The 24,320-nt window shown below is 42.7% G+C and overlaps 1 protein-coding gene across 2 annotated transcripts in view; it reads left to right on the plus strand.

The window, feature by feature from the left end:
• Window positions 1-1,497: 1,497 nt before the first annotated feature.
• Window positions 1,498-24,320, plus strand: part of SLC23A2 (solute carrier family 23 member 2) — a 118,942-nt gene continuing 96,119 nt past the window's right edge. The window contains exons 1-2 of one of the 2 annotated variants that reach the window (XM_037051698.1): window positions 1,498-1,599; window positions 22,498-22,625. The gene's annotated coding sequence lies outside the window, so the exon portion shown is untranslated. The remainder of the gene's footprint in view (window positions 1,600-22,497; window positions 22,626-24,320) is intronic. The other variant, XM_037051697.1, reaches the window with a different exon arrangement.

Below are 24,320 nucleotides of genomic sequence, written 5' to 3' on the forward strand. Positions count from 1 at the left end.
CGTCCATTTTCAATGGGGATCAAAACACCTGGCTTTCTAGTGTGCATTGAATTTTACAAGCCAATTTTCATACGTAATAAAGATTTTATTTATTTATTTTTAGACACAGGGGATGGGAGGGAGAAAGAGAGGGAGAGAAACATCTAATGTGAGAGAAGCATCTGTTGGTCGCCTTCTTCATGTGCCTCGACCAGGAGTCCCCAAAGCGACCTTTCAGTTCTCAGGATGATGCCCAACCCACTGAACCACATCAGTGAGGGTGAGCCAACTCTCATATTTTACTAATGCACGTCATTAGAAACGTAAATGGGGTGACATATTATTGATCCTTGAAGACTCAGACCTAACACCTATTTTATAAAATTCCCACAGTTGCAGGTCACACAAGAACACTGAGGTGTGTGATATCAGTAATGGAGTCCCTCAGACTGTAAAACTGGCAGAAAACTCCCATGATAAAATCTGCTTCCCCCCATGGGAGGTCAGACGCCGTCCACAATCCTTTAGCTTTCTGAAGAGTTGCTTGAGAACTAGTCAGTTATCATTGGGCTGCAATAGCAACCACACAGTGGTTTCAAGATGGAAGGTGCCTATGATAGTGCTAATTATTAGTGTTTTTTGGGAGGGGGGGGTGGGCGCTATGCATTCTGATAGTGTTGAACAGTGGCTCGCTAAGTGTGATCTCCAGAGAGCCACAGCATCTACACCACCTGGGGATGCAAATTTTGGAGCCTTGTTCCAGACCTCGGCCTCTGCAGACCAGGGGGTGGGCCCAGTCATCCGCATCTTAATGAAACGCTCTAGGTGAGGCAGCGATGCGCTAAAAGTCCAGGGCTCCTGATATCCCTGCAGCCTTTCCACTCAGCAGCATCGCCTAGGGTATTTTAGAAACGCAGCATCTCGGGCTGCACCCCAGAGCTCGCACGATCGTCAGGGCATTCGAGTCTGAGACCCCTCGGTCTTTACGACCATGTATGCGTAATGTAACGAGGACCTCTTCTTCAGTAAGCTAAAAATCCTGGCGGCCTAACTGGAGAAAAGGTGAAATTGCCTTAAAATATCTAACCCACTTAGCCCAATGCCCCGCAAACTGCTAGATGATCTTCACAGAGCGCTGACAGAGCTCATTGGGAGGCAGGGTAAAAAGGGGACGCCAGGAGGGGGAGACTTCGGGAGAGCGCTCTGCATTCCAGGTGGGTCCCCAGGAGCAGGTGCGATAGTGTGGGACGCATGGCGGGGGCAACTTCCATGCAGGGGAGGGAAATAAAGGAAACGTGGTGGGGGGCGCTCAGAGAACCCGGCGGGAGGTGGTGGGGGCGAGAGATCCGGGATGCCTGCCGGCGCGTTCCGGGCTGAGGGGGCAGCCTCTCCCCTCGGGGGGAGGTCGGAGGGCTGGGGTCCGGGGCGGGGAGGGAGGTGGGCCCCAGGCAGGCGCGGGGGCGGGCGGCTTCGCGGCTCCCCGCCCCCGGCCCGCCCCTCCGCGGCGCCATTTTGCAGGCGGCTGTCGCGGGGACCAGAGGCAGAAGCGGCGGCGTCGGCGGCGGACACTGCGTCGGGGAGGTGCGGCGGCGGGACGCGAGCCGGGCAAGCTGCAGCCAGGTGAGAGCAGGGCCGCCGCGCCCCTCGCCCAGCCCGCAGGACTGCGCTTGCCGGTCGGACCGCGAGGTGCCAGCTGCGTCCACGAGGCCGGCCTGGCACGGCCCCCGCGGGCTGTCACCGGCCCCCGGCGCGGCCTGTGCGCCCCAACTCCGGCCCGTCGGCGTGGGGCCGGTGGATGCCTGGCGACCTCTAGTCCCCGCCGGGCCTGGCCGGGGCCCCGGGCGCTGCACGCTGCCCGCGGCGAGAGCCGCAGCGCGCTCGGGCCCTCAGGCCGCGCCGCGGGGAGGCAAGTGGGGTCCCCCCGGGGACTGGGTTGGCCACCGCCGCCTCCTCCTCCCCGGCCCTCGGCCCGCCCTTCCTGGGGTCACTTTCCCCTCGCTCCTCCGCAGGAGGTGCGTGAGGGCACCCCGGCGCCCCTTCCGCCCCCGGAATTCAGGGCCATCAAGAGGGGCGGCGAACGGCGGGGGTTGGAGGGTGCTGCCTTTTTTCATTTTTGCTTTCTCCTCTCCTACAAAGGCTGAGCCAAGTAATTTTAGAAGCAGCTGCTCCGACCCCAGGCCCTTTCCCTCTGGCTTGTCACGGGTTCCCCTTGTTGCCACCGCGCTGGGGAGAGAAACTGACATTTTCGAGTGTGACTACTTTAGGGCGCAGAATTTTCTCCTTCCGTTGACTTTATATATCCCCTTGGATGGATAGCTGACAGGAACTGGGCCTGTAGGAGGTTTTAGGCATGGCTGATGGGAAATTCTTGATTATCAGGGCAAAGGGTAAAAGAGGGCAGCTGCAGGTTGAAGAAAGTCACCCGTAAGGCATTTCTGGGTTCTGTGGCGTTAGCAGTAGCTACTTGTATTCTGGCAGTGCTGGGAGACGGGAAGTGAAGATGCTGTCTCTGCTGACATTTGGGTTATCCAGTGCAGAGATGGCCGGAGACGTGCGAGGAGAGGGACCCGGAGTCCGGAGACTGTCTGGTTTGAGCTGTCATTAGTTGGCCATGTGACCTGCCTCCGCCAGTTTCTTCCTCTTTAAAGCCGCAGGCTAGAACCTGGAGTGTCTGGAGCATTTTTATTTTTTTTTTGCATTTGAATGCTGTTAGGCAGGGGGCCTCCCGATTTCCAGTTGTCTACACTTGCCCTTCATTTTCTCCCTTGACTTTGCCTGCCTGACCTGAAGGAGTTTGATTCTGGTGAGATTTATAAAGGGCCTTTCAGCTCGGAATTTCTGTACGGGGTCATGGTAGACTCTATCAGCGTCCCTTGTGAACCTGTCACTACTGGTCTCTCTATCACTCACCCAAAATTTAATAGCTTTTGGGCATCGACCAGAAAGGCCAGCAGTGGACTTGCACAGTTTAAAGTCCTCATGGCAGGTCCGCTAGTTAAAAGGAGGCAAGTGGGTGTGCCCAGCCCGCTACCTATTTCCCTGGACAGCCTGAGCAGGAGCTCTCTGGTGTATAGACTCTTGCCTTTGACAAGATGGGTTCTTCTCTTTGAATACTAGGGCAGTTTTCTTCTGGTTTCTTTGCTTGAGGGGGGGAGTGAAATTTTCTTTTCTTACAAAACTAGATATTTCAAGAACTCTTCATATTGACAGTTTCTTTTTATTTTAGATGGTTCAGTGGCAGGTGTGTTTTCTAACTGTGACACGGGTAATTAAGCTGAGGTTTAATGTCTGTTAAGATGTTGCACAAATGCTCACGAAAGTACCTGGCTGGAATACTGACGAGGGTTTGGCCAGGTGTCGGGCTGCACTCCCTGTCCTGTTTGTGTAGCGAAGTCCAATGGACTTGGCCTTGCAGGAATGAACTAGATGGCCCGGGAGTAAACCCCTGTAGCTTTGCATCAGTCTGTACACTAATTTGGGGCCGGGTGCAGTTGATCAAATCACTGTTGATGAAACCCAGTCTTTTAAAAAAAGATTTTATTTATTTTTAGAGAGAGGGGAAGGGAGGGAGTAAGAGAGGGAGAGAAACATCAATGTGCAAGAGGTACAATCTCTCACACATTGCCTCCCCATGCCTCCACCTGGGGACCTGGCCCGAAACCCTGGCGTGTACTCTGGGAATCAAACAGTGACCTTTCGGTTTGCAGGTTGGTGCTCAATCCATTCAGCCACAGCAGCCAGGGCAGAACCCAGTCTTTTGCCCTCAAGGAGTCTAACGTTTACTTTGTTGGATTTCGGAGATTCTGAGTTGGCTTTTGCCATCTTCCTCAGTATCTCTAAAGACACACCTGGGATCAATTTGAGGACTAATTTCTGGCACTACGGGTAGCTTAAAGAATTTTCCCATTTTGGTTAAGGGAATTAAAAGTCAGCAGTTATAATTTGCAGTTATATAGTGCATTGTACTTCTTAATGAAATGTATTTTTATTTAATCCTTTTAGGCTTTTAAAAATCGAAGCATTTTATGGTTCTTTCATGACCCGTTTCCAGGCCTTGCCCGTAAAACTCCCAACACACAAATCCCAAAGCTGGATAACCTCATTAATTCATTTTCACTCCCTGCTGTGCTTCCAGTTCTTCGCTCCTCCAAGGACCGCATGTCTGGGCTTTCTTTTGTGCTTTTGCTAGGGGACATCCCTGCTCCAGGTTAAGCTGTGCATTACTACCATGGGGTTTAGAAAAGTCCTTTGTGTGCTTTATAAGACTTCTCTTAATTTTCTTCCTGGCTTTGCTATTTGCACCTTGTCATTTTATCACAGGTTTTAGATTGTTGGCTCTCCAATAACTGAAGTCTGCTTGCAGCTTATACTTTTCCTAGGCCTTTCACACATTTAAGGCATTTGAGAGGCTGCTGTGTGACTGGTAGTGTTTTCAGTGCTGCAAATGCTGCATGGAGATTCCCTGCCCACCTAGAGCTCAGACACAGGTGGGGAGGCAGACAATGAGACATTGTGTTCTGAAGTAGAATCTGGTAGGATTGGTGGGTGGTATTGAGTGTTGGGTCGGGAACTGAACTTTTAGGAAGGGTAGACTGGAAAGGCCTGAGTCATTCCTGACTGAAGAGGTGGAAGAAGTGAGTTATAGCTGGGGGAAGAGCATTCCCTGGGAGGAGGAAGACAGCATTTACTTTTGAGGTTAGGGAGACAGTGGAAATTGGGTTATGTAGGGCCATGTGGCGTGTAGTAAAGGCCTGTAGATTTACTTCGGGAGGGGAGTGGGAGTCATTGGAGGGTTTTGAGTTAGAAGAGCTACATAGGCTGACTTAGCTTTTAACAGAGACATGCTGATTGTTGCTGTGTGAGAACGGACTGAAGGCAGGGAGGACAGGATAGGGCAGCAGGACTGCCAGCTGGTGCAGGCTGCCAGCTAGTGCAGGGTGCAGGGTCGTGAGTCAGACTCGGGAGCCTGGGGATCGAGGATGGAGAAGGAGGTAACAAGTGAGTGTCTTCTGAAGTGGGTCTGAGGGGATTACTGTGGACTAGATCTGAGGGGTGAGAAAGAAGAGTTTGAGGGCAATGACAGGGTTCCTGACCTGAGCACCTAGAACAAAAGCAGTCATCAACTCAGCAGTCTGTGGAGCAGTTTCAGGGCGTGTTAAGTTGTCACACCAAACTGACATACCCAGATGCAATGGTAAAGGAGGGGGCTGATACGTCGAGGAGGTCCTTTTCCACAGAAATACAAGGTTTGGGAATGTCTCATTGTCCTTTGTCTTGATTTTTTGCCTCTGACCTCCTGCAAGCCCCTGACCTTGGGTCTAAGTGTGGCCTCTAAGGCTTTACTCCATGGAGAGTTTTACCTACTCATTTATTCATTAACCATTTCTCGCACTGTTTAGTTACGTGTTGTGCAGGCCTAGATCCAAAGAAAATATAAAAAGCAGAAATCTGGATTTATTAAAAATGCCCCTTGACAAGTTCCTAAATCCCATGAAGTGTGGTAGATGTCATTTGTGTATATGCTTTATAAAGAGATATCTGCCCTAGCTGGTGTGGTTCAGTGGATTGAGTGCTGGCCTGTGAATCAAAGGGTCGCTGGTTCAATTCCCAGCCAGGGTACATGTCTGGGTTGTGGGCCAGGTTCCCGGTGGGGGGTAAGCAAGAGGCAACCACATATTAATGTTTCTCTCCCTTTCTCACTTCCCTTCTCTCTAAAAATAAACAAACAAAGAAATATATAAGTATTCAAGTGTAATGAATGCAGTGATGAACAGGGTATAATTTTATAGAGGATCTTAGTGTTCTCACGGCTGTGAACTTTTCATCAGCTTTACATTGTAGTTTACAGCCTCTTTCTATTTGCCATTATTTTGACTAGAATTTTTTCTTATTCATTGTTTTCGCTCTGCAGCTGCAATGAGCTTTTTGTAAAAGATTTTTAAATGTACTTTATAGAGAGGGGAAGGGAGGGAGAAAGAGAGGGAGAGAAACAACAATGTGGAGAGATACATCAGTTGGTTGACTATTGCACTCCCTCAACCAGGGACCTGACCAGGAGTTGAATCTGTGACCTTTCAGGTCACAGACAGGCACTGGGTCCACTGAGCCACACCAGCCAGGGCTCATTGAGTTCTTCAGTAGGGAGACACCTCTGCCTCGCTGCCCCAAACCATGGCTTTCTCTGGCCAGTGTTCAGGAAAGCCTTCCTCATTCATGGGCTCTTTCCATAGCTGTCTCCCAAAGTAGCTGATCTCTCAAGCTTTCTTCTTTCAGTTGTCCTGTGGCATCTCAAGAAGTACCTGGAAAAGGCTCATCCAACTAGAAGGCCGCCTCTCTTTTATGTATGTGAATCTTAACAGAGTTGACGCCCTGTCTTCTAAGTTATATGTGAGAGCAGTATAAAAGGTGAAATTTTTTCCCCTTAGGAGCCTTTCCAAGCAATACACGGGACCTAAAAAAACTAGACAACTCTCCATGATAGGGCCAGTGCAATAATGGTGGCCCCAGTGGGTATAAGTTGTGTGCGGGGCACTTGAGATCATCTTTGTCCTAACAATCTGCAGTCAGCATGGTTCTGGTCTGTGTGTTATCAGTGAAGGAACAGAGCTTGGTTAATTTCTTTAAGTTAACTTCTGGCTCTTGAATTATGCTCTTAATGCTCCACTAGTCCCTGGGGACCTCAATGATAGAATGCTATTTCCAGGTTTTGTCTGGGCTTTTAAGTTCTTGCTGGCATAGAAGAGTGCAGAGAAGCTACCATTCATAGGTCGGGGCCAGGTGCTCTGCTGGCGCTCTTGTGTTCACTGAAGTCGTATAACTACTCCACAGTAGCTCTGTGGAGTCGTTACACTATTCCCATTTTACAGCTTAGGATGCTGAGGTTTGGTGAGAGGGCAGCGCCTTGCCCAATAGTGCCACCAAGTGGCAGAGTCAGAATTTGACCCCAGGCTTGTCTGATTGTCAAGCTCCAAGTAGACTTTAACCATGCCATTTGAGCCTTAATGTTTCAGGATGCTTTTCAAAGGCCTGTGATTGAAGGCTGGGGTTGGGCTGGGGAAAGTGGGAATGGAATTCCAGATGGAAGGAACAGCATGAGCAGAGGTGGAAAGGTATGTGAGAGACGTTGACTGTGTCAGGATGCTTGGAGGGAGGCTGAGGGTGTGGTGACTGGAAAGGGTGTACAGAGCATAAAGGTCCTGTGGCACTGTATTGTGGGGCTTGGATATTGTCTGGAAGGCCACAGAAAGATTTCTTGAGGGGAGTGTAACCTATTAAGATGTGGGTTGTAGAAAAGTCTCTGGGGCAGCTGGAGGGGTGCATTGGGAGGAGGCTGAGGGCCGAAGGAGAGCAGGACCCTTCTCTTTCCTGCCTTCCTGGTATCCCAGCTGTTGTTCATCGCTGGCTACAGTGTTTGCCTCTGCATTCTCGCTTGAGTCCTTTGTTCCTTTGTTTAGTTCCCCAATCTGTTCCCGTAGGAACCTTCCACAGCCTTCCTTTCCAACACATTCACCTCTTTCACATTGTCTTTGAGATATCTTTTCCTTGTTCAGGCAAACACACACCACCGGCTTCAATTCCACCCAACTTAACTTTTTCATTTTGGACTGTCACTTCACAGAGGTCTTAGCATTATGACTCTTTGGCTGGTCTCCCCACTTCTCATGGAGAACACTGCTGGAAACTTGGTTTCTCACACATTCTACCGTAGTTGGGGTATCAGCCTCAAATGTGGTTTGGCTTTGTTGTCCCCTTTGCAGTGCTGGCTCAAATCCTTTTCTGTCTCCATAGGCAGGTCTCCCCGGGCAGGGGGAACAAGCTCTTCCTTGCCCAACGTGGTAGATCTCAAAGGAGAGTTTCTTAGTCAGGTCTGGGGTAGGGCTTGGTAATTTGATTTCTAACCAGTTCCTGGGTGATGAAGATGCTGCTCTCGAGAGAACTCCCATCATCTGTTACTGTAAATTGAGTTTTATTGGAACACAGCTGTGCTCATTCAGGAGCTCATTTGACCTGCCAGCCTAAAATATTTGCTATCTGGCCCTTTATAGAAAAAATTTGCTTAAAAGAAATGTTGACGCCTGCTTCACGGTAGTGTATGTGATCAATGCTGCTTTATTATCAACAGCTCTTCATATATTAAGACATTGCTTCACAAATTATTCCCCAGAAGTATGCTTTGGGGGAATATATGCATAGTTTGAAGGGATAGGAAGTGTAATAAGCATGCCACTTCTTTGTCTCCTATCTAAAAATAATGTGAGTTTAAAAATTCGATTCCAGAAACATCAGTGCTTGGTTTAATATAAAACATTTTTCCTCCTTACCCTTTGCATAAAGTGGTGCTATGAGATATGTTGTATTTGATGCTGTTTTCCCTGTGTTTGAGAAATATGCTATTAAGATTTGCAATTTTGGTAATAAGTTACAAATATTTGTTCTGTGCTTTGAATTCAAATCTGTCAGTCTTTGTTTTTCCTGCCTTCTCTACCCCAAGATTTTATAAATATTCTCCTATATTTTCTCTTGGTTTTTAAAACCAAACATGTCTACAGTCTGTTTGTATATGAAGTAAGGATTATTTGATCCTCAATGTTTATTCCAGCACTGTTTATTCATTGTCTTTTTAAAAAAGACTTTATTTATTTTTAGAGAGAGGGGAAAGCAGGGAGAAAGAGAGGGAGAGAAACATGATGTGCGAGAGAAACGGATCAGTTGCCTCTCCCGCACCCCCGGCTGGGGACCTGGCCAGCAACCCAGGCAGGTGCCCTGACTGGAAATGGAACCGTCGACCTTTTGGTCCACAGGCCATCGCTCAGTCCATTGAGCCACACCAGACTAGCCAGGGTGTCATTTTTTTAAATTAACTTAAAATAGCACCTTGATCATGTGTTGAATCTTTAGATTGTTCATAGGACTTACTACTTTTTTTCATTTATCTGTCCACTCCTTTATTCCTTTGCAGTGCCCTTGCTATTTCATCATTATAATCACTTTATAGTAGGCTTTACTATCTAGTCGATATCACCTATACTCGTTTTTTCCCCCCAGTATTTTTCAGTTTAAGGTTTCAAAATGACTTTTTAAAAAGCATTTTTTTAAGATTTTATTTACTTATCTTTAGAGGGGAAGGGAAGGAGAGAGGGAGAGAAATACCAATGTATGGTTGCCTCTCGTGAGTCCCCTGCAACCCAGGCATGTGCCCTGACTGGGAACCGAACCGTGATCCTTTGGTTTGCAGGCCCGCGTTCAATGTACTGAGCTACACCAGCCAGGCCTCAAAATGACTTTTAATGGGTAGTTTTATTAAATGTTTAAGTTACTTTGGGAAGACTTGTTATCTTCATAATGTTGAATTGTTTGGTCACAAATAAATATTTTGATTTATGCAGGTCTTTTACATCTCTTATTTTTGTAGATTTTTCCTAGTATGTGGTCTACAGGTTACTTATTTATGGCTGTTTATTAAAAAATATTTGCTATTTAGAAGGAGATTATTTCTCCTAGCTCCTCCTTCCTTCCTGCCACATACACTGTTTCCCAGTGGCTGTGTGTAAAGAAAGTGTACTGCTGGCGCTCCATCTACCTTAATAATTGACCATCTGTGTTATTCAGGGTAGGTATGCTAGCAAAATCTGTGCTGTGCTAACAAAACATAAATTTATTTCTTGCTCACAGTTTTCTAGGTGGTTCCTCCCCTAAGTGGTGAGTTGAGAAACTAGGCCCATCTTGTAACACAGCTGACCGTGGCCTCTAAGTTTGCCCTGGGACTTTATGTTGGAAGATGTTTTTATGTGCCATGCCTGGAAGCAGCCATGTCTTCCTCAGTCCCTCTGCCCATTCTAGATGTGAGGGGGATGGGAAACGGGGTCGATTTGTGTGTCCGTGAGGAAAATGAAATAGCACTCTTTGCTGTGCCACCTAACTAAATCCTGTATTCTCGTTTTTCAGTTGCTTTTCCTGAGTTTCTTGGTAATCGTAATAGCTGCAAATGATCATTTTGGGTTTTTTCTTACAGTTATACATTTCTTTTTCTTATTAAGTTGTAGAGTACTTACAGAACAATTTTAAATGTGACGGTGGTTCTCTTATTCTCAGTTTTTATTGGAATACAATGTTGTATATAATCTTCAGTGACATTAAGGAAGTGTCCTATTTTCAGTATCTTTTCTACTAAATTACAGTAATACACATGGTGTTTCGAATGAACAAGCTGTCACCTTGACATTGATTGACCCTGGCATTTTGTGTAACACACAAATTCTTGGTAGCGTGTGTCCCTGATATTGTGGTAATTTTCGAAATAAATCCATTTTCTCTGCTGGTTTTAGGGTGATTTCTAATTTCTTGCCAGGAAGAATTGCAGAAATCTTCCCTCCAGGTTCATCCCAAGGGTTTCTATTTTCTAGCCAGGCTATCAAGTTGTGCAGCCGCTGGCATCTTGTGTGTCAGGGATTCTGACCCTCAGTCGCTGAAAGTGTTCTCTCCCCCAGAGGTTTGTGGGTTCTTTTTTCTCTTCCTTTATTCTTTCGTCCCTGTGAAAATAAACCGCATACATGCGCAATACAGATTTTGCCCTTTCTATTGATGTTCTCTTTACACCTGCTTCTTGACACTCAGCGTGAGTTCAGGCGCTGCATTTCTCGGCTGTGTCCTGCAGCTTGCATTTCCCTCTGTTTTGGATGATCGCTGCAGAGTGGTGTTCGCACCCTCCTCTCTCTGGTTTCCAGTTGGATCTGCTGTAGATAACCACCAGCACCCCCCCCCCCCCCCCCAATGTGGTGAAAGCCAGAAGCTCCTCTTTGTCTCTCAGATGCCCTGGGAGGTACACAGGGTAGGGCATTTTATTACTTCACTTGACCAATAAAAATGGACATGGGGTCTAACTCACTTTTTCTAGTGTTTAGTTCAGTGCTTAGGGTAATGCTTCAAAGTGGCATCAACTTATTCTCAATTTCTAGTTTCAACTCTGAGATCTTGTACTTTTGTGTCTTGAATAGGTGTTGGTCAACCCCTAAAATATATTTCCTAGTTGATCTGTTTTGATCAACTCACTTTTTCTTAAAAAGTATTTTATTTATTTATGTATTTCTAGAGAGACGGGAAGGGAGGGAGTAAGAGAGGGAGAGAAACATCAGTGTGTGGGTGCCTCTCACACCCCCCAACCGGAGACCTGGCCCACAACCCAGGCATGTGCCCTGATTGAGAATTGAACTGGTGACCCTTTGGTTTGCAGACCCTTTGGTTTTTAAGACACACACCAGTGTGTGTCTTAAAAAAGTTCTATAAACAATAAAATAATTTTTTAAAAAAGTTCTACAAAATTCACACCTAACCTTATAAGCTGTTTATCCTGATCATTTCTATTCCCATTTCATGAAAAAGTTACAGTAGTTGTGATACTGTGAGTTGATTTTTGCGATCTGGTCATGAAATACACTTTTACAGAGTGATGTGTAGTGTATGATGCTTCCAGTTTCTCTACACCCTCACCAACAGGGGCTATTGTCTGTCTTTTTGAGTATAGCCATCCTCGTGGATGTGAAGTGGGATCTCACTGTGGTTTTTATTTGCATTTCCCTAATGACTAGTGACGTAGGGTGTCTTTTCAGGTGCTGTTGGCTGTATGTGTGTTTTTGGAGAAGTGTCTCTACAGAGCCTTTGCCCATTTTTTAATTGGGTTATCTTTTTATTGTTGTGTTGTAGGATATCTTAATATATTTTACACACCAGTCTCTTATCTGATATATAATTTGCAAGTAATTTCCCCATTTTATGGGTTGTCTTTTAACTCTCTGATGTCCTTTGAAACACAAAAGCTCTAAGTTTTGATGCAGTTCCATTTATCTACATATTTTTTTGTTGTTGCTTGTGCTTTTAATGTCATAGCTAAGAAACCATTGCCTAGGCCAAGGTCGCAAAGATTTAACCCTGTTTTCTTCCAAGAGTTTTATAGTTCTATCTCTTAGACTTAGGTCTTTGATCTATTTTGAGTTAATTTTTGTCTGTGGTCTGAGGTCAGGGGTCTAACTTTACTCCTGTGCTGTAGGTCTCCGGGTCACTCAGCATCATTTGTTGAAAAGACTGTTCCTGCCCCCGTGTCAAAAATTGTGTGCTCATAATCACCTCATAAATGTTAAGGTTTCTGGGTTCTCAGTTCTTTTTCATTGATCTATTTGTCTTCTTAAACCAGTAACTACACTGTGTTAATTACTAGAACTTTGTATTAAGTTTTGAAACTAGAAAGTGTGAGTCCTCCAGTTTTCTTCTTTTTCAAGATTGTTTTGGGTATTCTGGGTCCTTTGCATTTCCATTTGAATTTTAGGATCAGTTTGTCAATTCTTGCCAGAGAGGCAGACCGGATTTTGATAGTGATTGCGTTGAATCTGTAGGTCAGTCTTGGTAGTATTGCCAAGACGTACATGTTTGTAACTGAATTTTCATGAGACAACATTCACACTAGGAGCAATACATTCTCATATTTTCTTCTAGTCTAGCCGGCTTCATCCCATTTACTTATTTGTTTATTGATTTAAAAATTGCTGATCCTAGCCCACCGAGTTGATTTCTTTATTCACTCTCATGGGTCATTATGTGTTGTTTGAAAAACATGCTTTAAGTCAGTGTTTCATTTGGAGAACTTTAAAAAAACTCCCTGCTGTCATTCTAGAGACTTGGGTGTAGTGGATCAGTATAGCCTAAGCATTTTAAAAAATTTCCCAGGTAGATTCCAGTTTGCAGCCAGGGTTGAGAACCACTGTTTTAAATGAGCTAAAATGCAGATACTTACATTTTTAAAGCCTGTGCATGGTGGACCGACTATAGTATGGGATGGAAATGTGTGTACTGCTAGCTCTTGGTCCATGTGTGAAATATGTATTAGAGAGTTCTGTGCAATTTCTCTTCATTTAATACCAGGGGAACCCCCCAGCCTCCCCATCCCCCCAGAATGTATTTCTAAAAAGCTGTGTATTCTTACGTGCTTAAACTTCAGTCATCTTCAAAGTACTTTCTATTCGATGCAACACACCTATTGAGACATTGTTTCCACTGCTCAAAGTTTTTGAACTCATCTATTTTGATGCCTTTTAGTGCTTCTGCCTTTTTTGTTGTTGTTGTTTGTTTCACTGTTCCACTTCCCCAACGTTTTTCTTTGAGGACATTTCTCATTGGGGAAACAAAAGTAAGTCACTGGGGTGAATAGGGAGGGTGGGGCAGTGGGGTCATGCCATTTTTTTTGGTCAAAAACTGGTGAACATTTAGTGCGGTGTGGATGGGTGTGTTTGTACTTTTGTCCATCATGAAATGTGCAAAAGCGTTGAAAGAGTCCTCAAAAAAAATCACTGAAGCGTAACGCAGCAAGCTCAGCTAGTGCCCCGATGCAGATGGGTTCCTAGAACATTTACCTAGCTGGGGAAGCCTGTATTACAAGGTGCCCGCCCTTCAGAACATAATTCCGTTTTCTTTTTCACTGACATTGTTCTCCTGAGAAATAAAATAATTTTCTTATTTTGACTATTGTTGACTTTCTTCTGGTGTGTGTAGTTGTCCCTAGTTTGAAATGAGAGCAAGGATGAAGAGTCCCTGGAGAATGTGTTATTTCTCAGGAATTTTTGTGTCTTCTGGCTTTTTGCGTATAGTAAATGGAGTAGTTTGAGAAAAATATGCGAGAAATCCACAGCTGTTTTAGGGATTGTCACATAAAGAACACTGAAGCCATTTGGTCAGAATTAAGATTGGAAATACTAAAAAAACCATCCAGAAGTGGGACTGGTGTGCTGTATTAGACTATTAAGACTATTAGGATTATGATGAAAACACACATAAAATAGCTTATTTTACTCATGGAATATTCTTTGTTTTTTTTTTTTTACTTTATTATTTATTTATTTATTTATATATTTTTTTAAGATTTTATTTATTTATCTTTAGAGGGGAAGGGAAGGAGAGAGGGAGAGAAATATCAATGTATGGTTGCCTCTGCCGGAGACACACAATGTATTGTGTGTCCCCTGCCAGGATCTGGCCTGCAACCCAGGCATGTGCCCTGACTGGGAATCGAACTGCGATCCTCTGGTTCGCAGGCCCGCGTTCAATCCACTGAGCTACACCAGCCAGGGCCTGGTTTTTTTGCTTTAAAGTAAAATTTCTTTGTATGTATATATGTACATGTATGCATTTTTGTATTTGTTTTATCTTCTTTTTCTTTATTTTTATTGTTGACTCTATTACAGATATCCCCATTTCGCCCCCTTTTGTTCCCCCCCCTTCTCTCCAGCCATTGCCACACTGTCGTCTGTGTCCATGGGCTGTGCATATATGTTCTTTGGCCAATCCCTTCACCTTCTTTCATCCAGTGTCCCCCCCCGCCAGCACTGCCTCTGACAACTGGCAGTCTGTTGCATGTATCCATGCCTCTGTTTCTGTTTTGTTTTAGTTTATTTGATTCATTAGATTCCATACATGAGGGAGATCATATGGCATTGATCTTTCCCTGATTGGCTTATTTCATTTAGCATAATCTCCATGTCCATCCATGCTGTCGCAGAAGGTAAGTTTCACTCCTTTTTTACAGCTGCGTAGTGTCACATTGGGTAAATGTACCCCAGCTTTTTTTGTCTCCTTATCTACTGATGGGCACTCGGGCTGTTTCCATACCTTGGCTATTGTAAATAATGCTGCTATGAATATAGGGGTGCATATATTCTTTCTGATTAGTGTTTCCGAATTCTTAGGATATATATCCAGCAGTGGGGTCACTGGGTCAAAAGGCAGTTCCATTTTTTTTAGTTCTTGTATTATTACTTATTTTTTAAATCATTTTTTATTGTTGTTCAATACAGTTGTCTCCATTTTCCTAACACCACTTTCCTCTGTGCCCCCCACCCCCATCCTAACCCGCTTTGGGCTTTGTCAGTGGGTCCTTTATATGTGTTCCTTGAGGACCCTTTCCCTTGTTATCTCCCTCAGGGCAAAACCTCCCCCGAGAAATTATATGTTTAAATAGTTGATTTATTTATTTTTAGAGTGGGAGAAGGGAGAGAGGGGGAAACATCAGTGTGTAGTTGCCTCTCATGCACCCCCTACTGGGGACCTGGCCTGCAACCCAGGCATGTGCCCTGACTGGGAATTGAACTGGAGACCTGTTACTTTGCTGGGATAGTGCCCAGCCAACTGAGCCACCTGGTCAGGGGTATTTTGCTTTATTTTTTTTGATAACTAGTAACATTTCTTAATGAGATTTTGGCCATTTGTACTCATATTTTGTCTTATTCATGTTTACTAGTTTTGTAGTTATCTTTTTCTTAGTGATTTATAATACTTTTTATATTATGCATAGTGATACTTTAATAAATGTTATAAATATTTTCTCTACATCATCTTAGAATTTTTATGATTTATTTGAGAACGAAGATTTATTTGTAGGTAATTTCTCTTTCAGTTTAGTTTTCAAAAAGTCTCATTTTCAAACTTTAAAGTTTCAAAGGAAACATTTTTCTAAGAAATGAATAAAAATCTAATCAGAACTTGATGGTGTAAATTTTTTTTTTTAGATTTCAAATTTTAGTTTTTCTACTAAAATATGCCTGGAATAATCAGCTGCCACCTTTGAATTAAGAAAATAGTAACTTAAAATTTATTTATTTATTTTTAGAGAGAGGGGAAGGGAGGGAGAAAGAGAGGGAGAGAATCATCAGTGTGTGCATGCCGTACCTGCTACTGGGGACTGGTCTGCAACCCAGGCAACCAACCCTTTGGTTCTCAGGCCAGCACTCAGTCCACTGAGCCACACTAGCCAGGAATGGAAATAGTAACTTTGAACTTGAAGATTTTTCACACTTAAGTAGGTTGGCCTGGAAGTTGGGTGCTCTTATTCTAAACAGTCAGAAAGGAAGGCTAGAAGTCATTTACAAGTTTGCCTCTCAAATTTTAGGCTTGGGTACTTTTGGTGTTTAGTATTTTTCCCTTTGGGCACATACGATGGCTCTTTTAGGTTGCTAGAGCTCTTGTGCATTAATTTCTCAGTTTTTTCCAGTAGAATTAAAAAATAAAGAATTGTATCAAACTCAGAGAATAGCCTTTAGTGCTTCTAGATTTCTAAGCCCTTTTGTTCTTTCTCCTACCACCTTTATTGAGTGCCGTCCTCAGGCTGGGTGCTGGGTAAGACACCTGGGCACAGCCTGGTCTGCCTGCCGGGAACTCCTCAGCATGTCCATCTGCAGGTCCTCCCTGGTTCTGACTTTAAAGTTCTGACATCTAGTCACTCTAACCAGATTATTGTCTAATCATGATCACTCCTAGACGTTTTGGAAAGATTTTGGGAATTTTGGGGTGAGCATAGTTAAAATAGGCCTCTCAGCTTCCTCGTCCTCAAACAGTGCTTGTTCACATGCTGAGGCACAGTTTAGTTAGGGGGAAATGGAACTGTTTCTTTTACCAGGGTTTGACGTACTACCACTGATAATTGTCATTGGGCTGCATGTTGAACTTGGTCGTTTTCTGGGAATCTAAGTCACATATTACTCTTTAGTACCTCAGGTAATTAAGAAGATTGGTGAAACCGCCTCATTTCTTGAATTCACTGTTTATTAACCCATTTGTCATGTGTGATTAAATATGTTAAGTGACATATGAAAGGCATTTCAAATTTTTTGAGAGACAGTTGCAACTTAAGCATGTGGACACAATTCTTTTTAAGTGATTTGTTATTTGTATGTATTTATGAATTAAAATTACTTTCTAATCACAGACATGTGATATGTTCATTGATAATGTGTAAAACAGAAGAGCATAAAGAAGAAAGACATCATCTATAACCTGACACCTAGGGGAGGATTACTCTTTAACATTTAGGTGTCTAGTTTGCCTGGCTTGCCAAATAAGTGTAGTTTTTATATAAAAATGGAGATGTTCTTCTTTTTATTTTCCCATTTAGTGTCAGATTGTGGCTTTCTCCATGGCATCAGATAGTGCACTGTAGAATAGCTTTGTAGTATTTTACTGTTATAATTTCACCAGTCCTCAAATATTGGACATTGACTTGCTCTACAATTAAAGTGAAACATAATTATACTTACTTATTTTCTTAGAGCAGTGATTTTATTGGGTATGCATTTTAAAAAAGATTTTATTTATTTTTAGAGAGAGAAGAAGGGAGGGAAAAAGAGGAGAGAAACATTGGGGTGTGGTTGGTTGTGTTTCACATGCCCCCAACTGGGGACCTGGCTTTCAACCCAGGTGTGTGCCCTGACTGGGAATCAAACCGGTGACCTTTTCATTCACAGGCTGGTGAGCCACACAGGCCAGGCTGGATATACTTTTTCAAAGGGATGGCTGATAAACACTTAAAAATGATTTTGACCTAAAGCATCTAGCTGAAAATGATGCTGAATATTTCTCTGATCTTGGATCAGAGAGGGCCTTTGAAAGCACAAAAGTAGTAGAAGAGATTGCCAAAAGGTAATTAGATTCGACATCAGAGAGATTCTAAAAGTATCTTTTATTTCAAGTGGTATGAACAGAATGGCAAAAGCAGTCCTTGCTCTTTCTGGGGAAAATGTTTGCAACATGACAAAGGGTTAATGTCCTTAATTTACTAGAGGCTCCTACAGATGCATAAGAAAAAAACCAAACCTACTTAAAAAATGGACAGAAAGCACTTAGAGTTCATAAGAGAACTATAGACACATGGATCAAAGAAGTCAAGATGTCATTCTTTGCATCAAATTAGCAAAAATTAAAGAGAAAATCTAGGGATGGCAAGTGAGGGTAACATGCAGTTTTCTCCTCTTGGGCGTTCTTTGTTAATTTCTCAGTTTTACAGGAAGGAAAAGGGAAGGTTTTCTACTTCCTTTTTCTTCCTGAAAAGGTTAGGGTATAACTGGCACCTTTTTCAAGCATAGTTCTTTTATTTATTTTACTATTCTTTAAAAATTCAGATGTTATTTGTTCAGGCTTTCAAAAAATAGTTTTCCTAAAAAATTTGCCTTTTCACCAACTTTTGAAATTCTTTAAAAAGTAGAAAATAAACGTAAAAGCACGATAAGTACATAACATTCGAGTTTGCCCTTGTTTTCAAAAGATGTTCTTTGTGATATTCAGCAAATACCATTTTAATTTTCACTGAAAAGGTTTTTTGTTTTTGAAATCAGGATTAGGTGTTTTGTCAGCCTTTGGCATCTACTGAATTGATACAAAGATACATCCTTTCTGTTTCTGAAGTGTTAGCATCCCTTTTTAAGGAAACGTTAAAATACAAACATGACATAAATAATAAATAAATAACCTGGGGGGAATAATATTTTTATAGGGAATGCTGTTCTATGAAATAAAGATTTGGGAACCATTGCATGCAGTACTTTTGAAAACTCCAGTTGATAAACAGCAGAAGCACTGTGAGCAGTTTCTTCTAAGTTTGGAGTGGCCAGTCTGGGGGCAAGTCAGGGGGTGCTTCGTTGTGCTCCAAGGGAAGTTTCCTCTGACTTGCTCGGGGAGCCCGGGCTTTGATCTTAGTCCTGTGCCAGACGTAGCCTTGTGTGCAAAGGGCAGGATTTCACGTTTCCAGAGTGTGGTGGAGTGTTCGAAGGGGAGTGGTGCTCCAGTGGCCTGTGGCACCCGTTCAAGGATGCTCGCTGATAACCTAGACTTGTTTTTGTTGACTGACCCTTCCTGCTTAATTCTCTTCTTAGAAATAGAACTGCTGACTCAGTTCTGTGTTTCGGTCTGCAGTAGCTGTTCAGTGCAGTTTGAAAGCAAAGCTAGTCCTACCAAATACTCATCTTACCAATTAGCTTTAAAAAACCCTTTCTAAAAATACATCTTCCTGGGGTCATTAACTTTTCCTTATCCTGTCAGAATTTTTCTATGATTTGTAGCTAAAATGACATTTGGTTAATTTGCAGCTTTGCCTTTATGAAACCTTTTGAACAACTAACATTATACTTTAAAGGATTTACAGGTGAATCGTATGCATTTTGGAAAAGAATTCTAACTTGTCAGAATTGTATAAAAGCAAATTTTGAAGTCACACCACCCCTTACACCCCTAGACTTCCAGGTGGTTTGATAGTTTTCCTTTCTAATCCTGTTCTGTGTCCACAAATCTGTACTATCCAATTATGCTTTTAATAAAAGTGGGATTATACTATATGTATTGTGCAACTTGTGTTTTTAAAAGAACAATATATATGATTAGAGTTTATTTGACAGAAAATAAGCTGCTCTCTCAAAGCTTTTTGTTACTTTTTTCATGTTCTTTCCATTATTCCTACTTCTCCCTGATGGATGTTGCCTTTGTGCCTCCCTTCTGACCCTGTACATTTTTAATAAACATAGCTTAAAATAGATTGATGGTTAGGGAAATTTTATTTTGGGGAACAGATTGCCTTTTTTTTTTTTTTTGCCTCACATGCAAAAATACGTTTTAGAGAAAAGCAGAATTTCTCTATTCATATTATAATCACTCAAAATGAGTAGTAATATTTTTTGTTCCAAACAGTAAAAACCAATGTTTACTTTCTGATATTAAAAAATATACAGGGTCACTGGAGTTTCATTGAAAGAAAGTCTGATGGCATTTAGTGCTTGCTTACATTGGGGCTGTCAATGAACGGTGATGCTAATGGACCCAAAACTAACAGTGAAGGTGAAAGATTCACAGCATAAATGTTTCCTAATGAGAAACTGTCATTACCTTGTGCTGTTTACTTTATAATGAGAAGGCAAGGCTCCTGATGCCTGGCTGGCTATTCCAAAGACAGCTGCTGGAGTCAGGCTCTGTGGGGTTTTTTTTGTATTTTTAATTGTGAAATATATGCATAGATGTAAATGTGTATGAACAGGTTCATTTAAAAAACAATAAAATGAACACAAGTACCTAGCTATAACCCAACTTAAATACAATGTGGCACAGCATTTTTGGAGGCACCCTTTAATATAGTAATACATTTTTAAAAGGTGTTAAAAGAAGTTGATTTTTGAGTAATTAAATCTTTGCTTTCCCCACAAGCGCAGTACCTTTAGTTCATTCTAGCAGTGGCATTGGAGGCAGTGTAGGGTTATAATTAGAGGTGAGTGCTCTGCTGTCATGGTCCTGATGGACTCTGAGCCCCTCACTGTCACATCTCTCTCTCTCTCTCTTTTTTAAAGACTATTTTATTGATATGCTATTATACTTCTCCCATTTTTTTCTCCCCTACCACCCTGTACCCCCTGTCCCAGCAGCATTACTCCTGCAGGGTTCATGCCCATGAGTCATACATATGAGTTCTTTGGCTTCTCCATTTCCTATACTATTCTTAATCTCCCTGTCTATTTTGTATCTACCATTTATACTTATTAATCCCTGTACCTTTTCCCCCATTCCCGACCCCTCCCTGCTGATAACCCTCCTTGTGTTCTCCATTTCTGGGATTCTGTTCCTCTTCTAGTTGTTTGCTTAGTTTGTTTTTGTTTTTTAGACTTGGTTATCAATAGTTGTGAGTTTGTTGTCATCCTACTGTTCATAGTTTCAGTCTTCTTTTTCTTAGGTAAATCCCTTTAACATTTCATATAATAAGGGCTTGGTCATGATGAACTCCTTTAACTTGACCTTACCTGGGAAGCATTTTATCTGCCCTTCCCTTCTAAATGATAGCTTTGCTGGATGGGCCCGGATGGGGTAATCTTGGATGTAGGTCCTTGCCTTTCAGGACTTGGAATACTTCTTTCCAGCCCCTCCTTGCCTGCAGGGTTTCTTTTGAGAAATCAGCTGTCAGTCTGATGGGAACTCCTTTGTAGGTAACTGTCTCCTCTTCCCTTGCTGCTTTTAAGATTCCCCCCTTATCTTTCTTCTTGAGTAATGTAATTATGATGTGCCTTGGTGTGTGCTTCCTTGGATCAACTTCTTTGGGACTCTCTGGGCTTCTTGGACTTCCTGGAAGTCTATTTCCTTTGCCAGATTGGGGAAGTTCTCCTTCAGTTACTTTTTCAAGTAAGTTTTTAATTTCTTGTTCTTCCTCTTCTCCTTCTGGCAACCCTATGATTTAGATCTTGGAACGTTTAAAGTTCTCTCAGAGGTTTCTGAGCCTCCCCTCATTTTTTTTGAATTCTTGTGTCATTATTCTGTTTTAGTTGAATGTCTGTTTCTTCCTTTTGGTCCAAACCGTTGATTTGAGCCCAGATTTTCTTCCCTTCACTGTTGGCTCCCTGTAGATTTTTATTTATTTCACTTAATGTAACCTTCATTTCTTCCTTGATGTTGCTGCAGTCAATGAGTTCTTTGAGCATCCTGATTACCAGTGCTTTGAACTCTGCGTCTGATAGGTTGACTGTCTCTTCATTGCTTAGCCCCTTTTCTGCAGTTTTGATCTGTTCTTTCATTTGGGCCATATTTCTTTGTCTTGGTGGTACACCTGTTGCATAGTAAGGGGCTGAGTCTTAGGTTACTGACAGGGTCGGGCAACTTATGTCACTGTATTTTGGTGCTGTACGTGGCGGAGGGGTCCGAGAGGGAACAATGCCACTTGTTCAGCTCTTGGCTGGCTTTCAGTCACTTCCCCCACTACCCACCAACGAATTGGGCCCTGCTGGTGCTGATTCCCTAGTAGGTGGCTTTGTGTATGTTTAGGACTCCATGGGTCCCTCCAGGGGACTCTCCTGTGAGGCTGGGAGTTTTTCCCACTAATGCAACCCCCACAGATTTTTATAGCCAGATGTTTTTGTGCCTTTATTTCCCCACACTGGAACCCTGAGTTGCATAGTCCTTCTTGATCCCTAGTTGTTCCTCCCAGTTTATCCACACACAAATGTGGGACCCCCAGTCTGCCAGCTGCTGCCTCGCCTGTCTCTGCCTTGGCTGCCCATTTCCACCCCTCCTACCAGTCTGAATGAATGTTTCTTTTTTAGTTCCTTGGCTGTCGGGCTTCTATACAGTTAGATTTTCTGGTTGTTTTTTGTTTTTAAATTGATTGTTATCCTTCTTTTGGTTGTGCAAGGAAGCAGAGTATATCTACCTATGCTTCCATGTTGGCCGGAAGTCACATATATCTCTTATAAGCTCCTGGACCTTGACCAGGAGACCTCATTCCTCTTGGGTTTCTTGCCTGTAAAGTGTGGGCCCAGTGGCTCCCGAGGGTTATGCATGTATGATGAAATTATGCATGTATGAAGCATAGCATATGTCTGGCTCATAGAACAAAAGAAGCCCTTAAAAAGCTATTTTTTTTTTAAAATCAGGATCCTGTGCTAGAGAATATGGAATTTAGAAATTGTCAAAGTATAAAGACCAACTGAGTAAAAACTTGCCTTTTCCAGGCATTGTAAAATACCACCTTTAACATACATTGTGCAAATAGAGAGTTGGTTTTTAAGGGACCAAAGGTGCAGTCTGGGATCCTGCCCAGGGATGGGCTGGGCCTTGGAGGTGTTCATTAGAAGTGAAGAAGTAACACGGAGAGTTCTAGGAGTGAGTGTTGGACACCATTCATGCAACACGCCTCCTGCTGGATTTACTATTATTCTCTATTTATCATTTGTTTTTCTGTAGCTGGGTCTTGACTCTGCTATCCAGGACTCCCCGAGTGTTTTTGAGTTTGGACCTCGACAGCACAAGGAAATGGAGCTCAGCGGCATGTAACAGAAAGCATATGGACAGGTCCTCGTCCTGGCACTTAGGTGCGTCTGAAATACAATCTCGCTTGTACTACGTTTCGTAACAGAGCTGTGCCGACAGCTTGTAGCCTTGTAGTGTTAGAACTCCTTTGTGTTTGACCTCACCCTTTGCGTCAGCAATGGTCTAAATGCAATTCTGGGGATAATTGTTAGGTTAATGCTAATGATAAGGTAATAGACTTTTTTAGGCCACATTCCACAAAGATTAAACTAGAAAATAAACAGGCTCAGTCTTGCCACTCACACTGTTTACAACGTAAAAGATAAATATTTTCATTTTGTATGCTTTTGTCTGATTTTTATCAGCAAACATTTGTGTACCTACTGCTTTTGGTGCTTCCAGCCAGGGTCACAGGTATGAACCTGGGTATGAAGACACTTAAGACACATTCCTTCACTCTTTCTCAAGCATTCTGCAGTTTAAGTAGTGAGACTAAGCACGTATCAATTACCAAGGAGTGTTGCTTTGAAAAAATTCTTTCCTTCTATCCTCTCCTGCACCCAAAGCTTGATTGGGCATTTTGGTTATTTAAATTTTTTTTCCTATTTGAAATAATACTACAATGAAATTTCTTGTACATATTTTGTCCACCGTGAATTCCTGGCAGTAAAATTGTTGGGTACAGTGCATAAGGTGTTTCAGTTTTTATGTTTTAATAGATATTGGCAAACTTGCAGAGAAACTACAGTAACTTGCACGCTTACTGATAAACATTTTCTTTGTCTTGTCAAAACTAAATTTATGCAGTATACTGGGTGTAAAACATTGTTAATGGTATTTTTATTTAATTTATAGTAAGATTTACTGTTTAGGTGTACAGCTATAAGAGCTTTCACAAATTCTTAGAGGAGATCATTCTTTTTAAAAATACTTTTCATTTTCCAATGAAATCTGCTTGCTATTTATTTATTTTAAAGATTTTATTTATATTTAGAGACAGTGGAAGAGAGGGAGAGAGGAAGAGAAGCATTGATTGGTTGCCTCTTGTACAAACTGCTTTTGGGACTGAACCTGCAACTCAGGCTTGTACCCTGACCAGGAATTGAACTTGTGACCTTTAGCTTTGTGGCATGACACCCAACCAACTAGCCACACTGGTTAGGACAAAGTCTGTGCTTGCTATTTAAAAAAATAAATAGAACCTGGGAAATTCCAAAAAAGTAGGAAGAAGAAAATAGCCTCAATCTCACCCCGTAATGACACTGCTGTGAACATTTTTGCATATTTCTTTTAATTTTTTTGTATTCTGTGTATAGCCTTTTTTTAAAAAGCTAATCATCAAATTGTGTTACATTTTTAAAGTAATATTTATTAATGATGAGAGAAGTGAAGGGAAAACAGTTTTATGTGGGGGTACCTGCAAGGTAAGTAGTCTCCCAGCTCTTGGTTTCATTATCACCCTTATGTTTCAATTTACACCTTTTTCTCTGCTCTGTTGTTTCGCAGAACTTCTCTGCCATATCTCTGGCGGTCTGTGGTGGTCACTTGTCATATGGACATGCCACGACCAGTTCAAATCCAGCATGTCCAGACCTTGGTCACTACCCGTCTCACAAGCCCATTTCCTTATTTATTTCTGAAGAGGACACTCTTGTTCTTTTCCTAGAGGTCATCTTTGACACCAGGTCTTCGATTTGATTGTTTCTTTGCTATCACTTCCTCTGCCCGTCCCTTTTGCTCTTTTTCATTTCCATCGT

This window comes from Sturnira hondurensis, unplaced genomic scaffold (genome assembly GCF_014824575.4).
Source record: "Sturnira hondurensis isolate 20B ecotype Veracruz unplaced genomic scaffold, ASM1482457v3 Scaffold0007401, whole genome shotgun sequence".
Lineage (NCBI taxonomy): Eukaryota > Metazoa > Chordata > Mammalia > Chiroptera > Phyllostomidae > Sturnira > Sturnira hondurensis.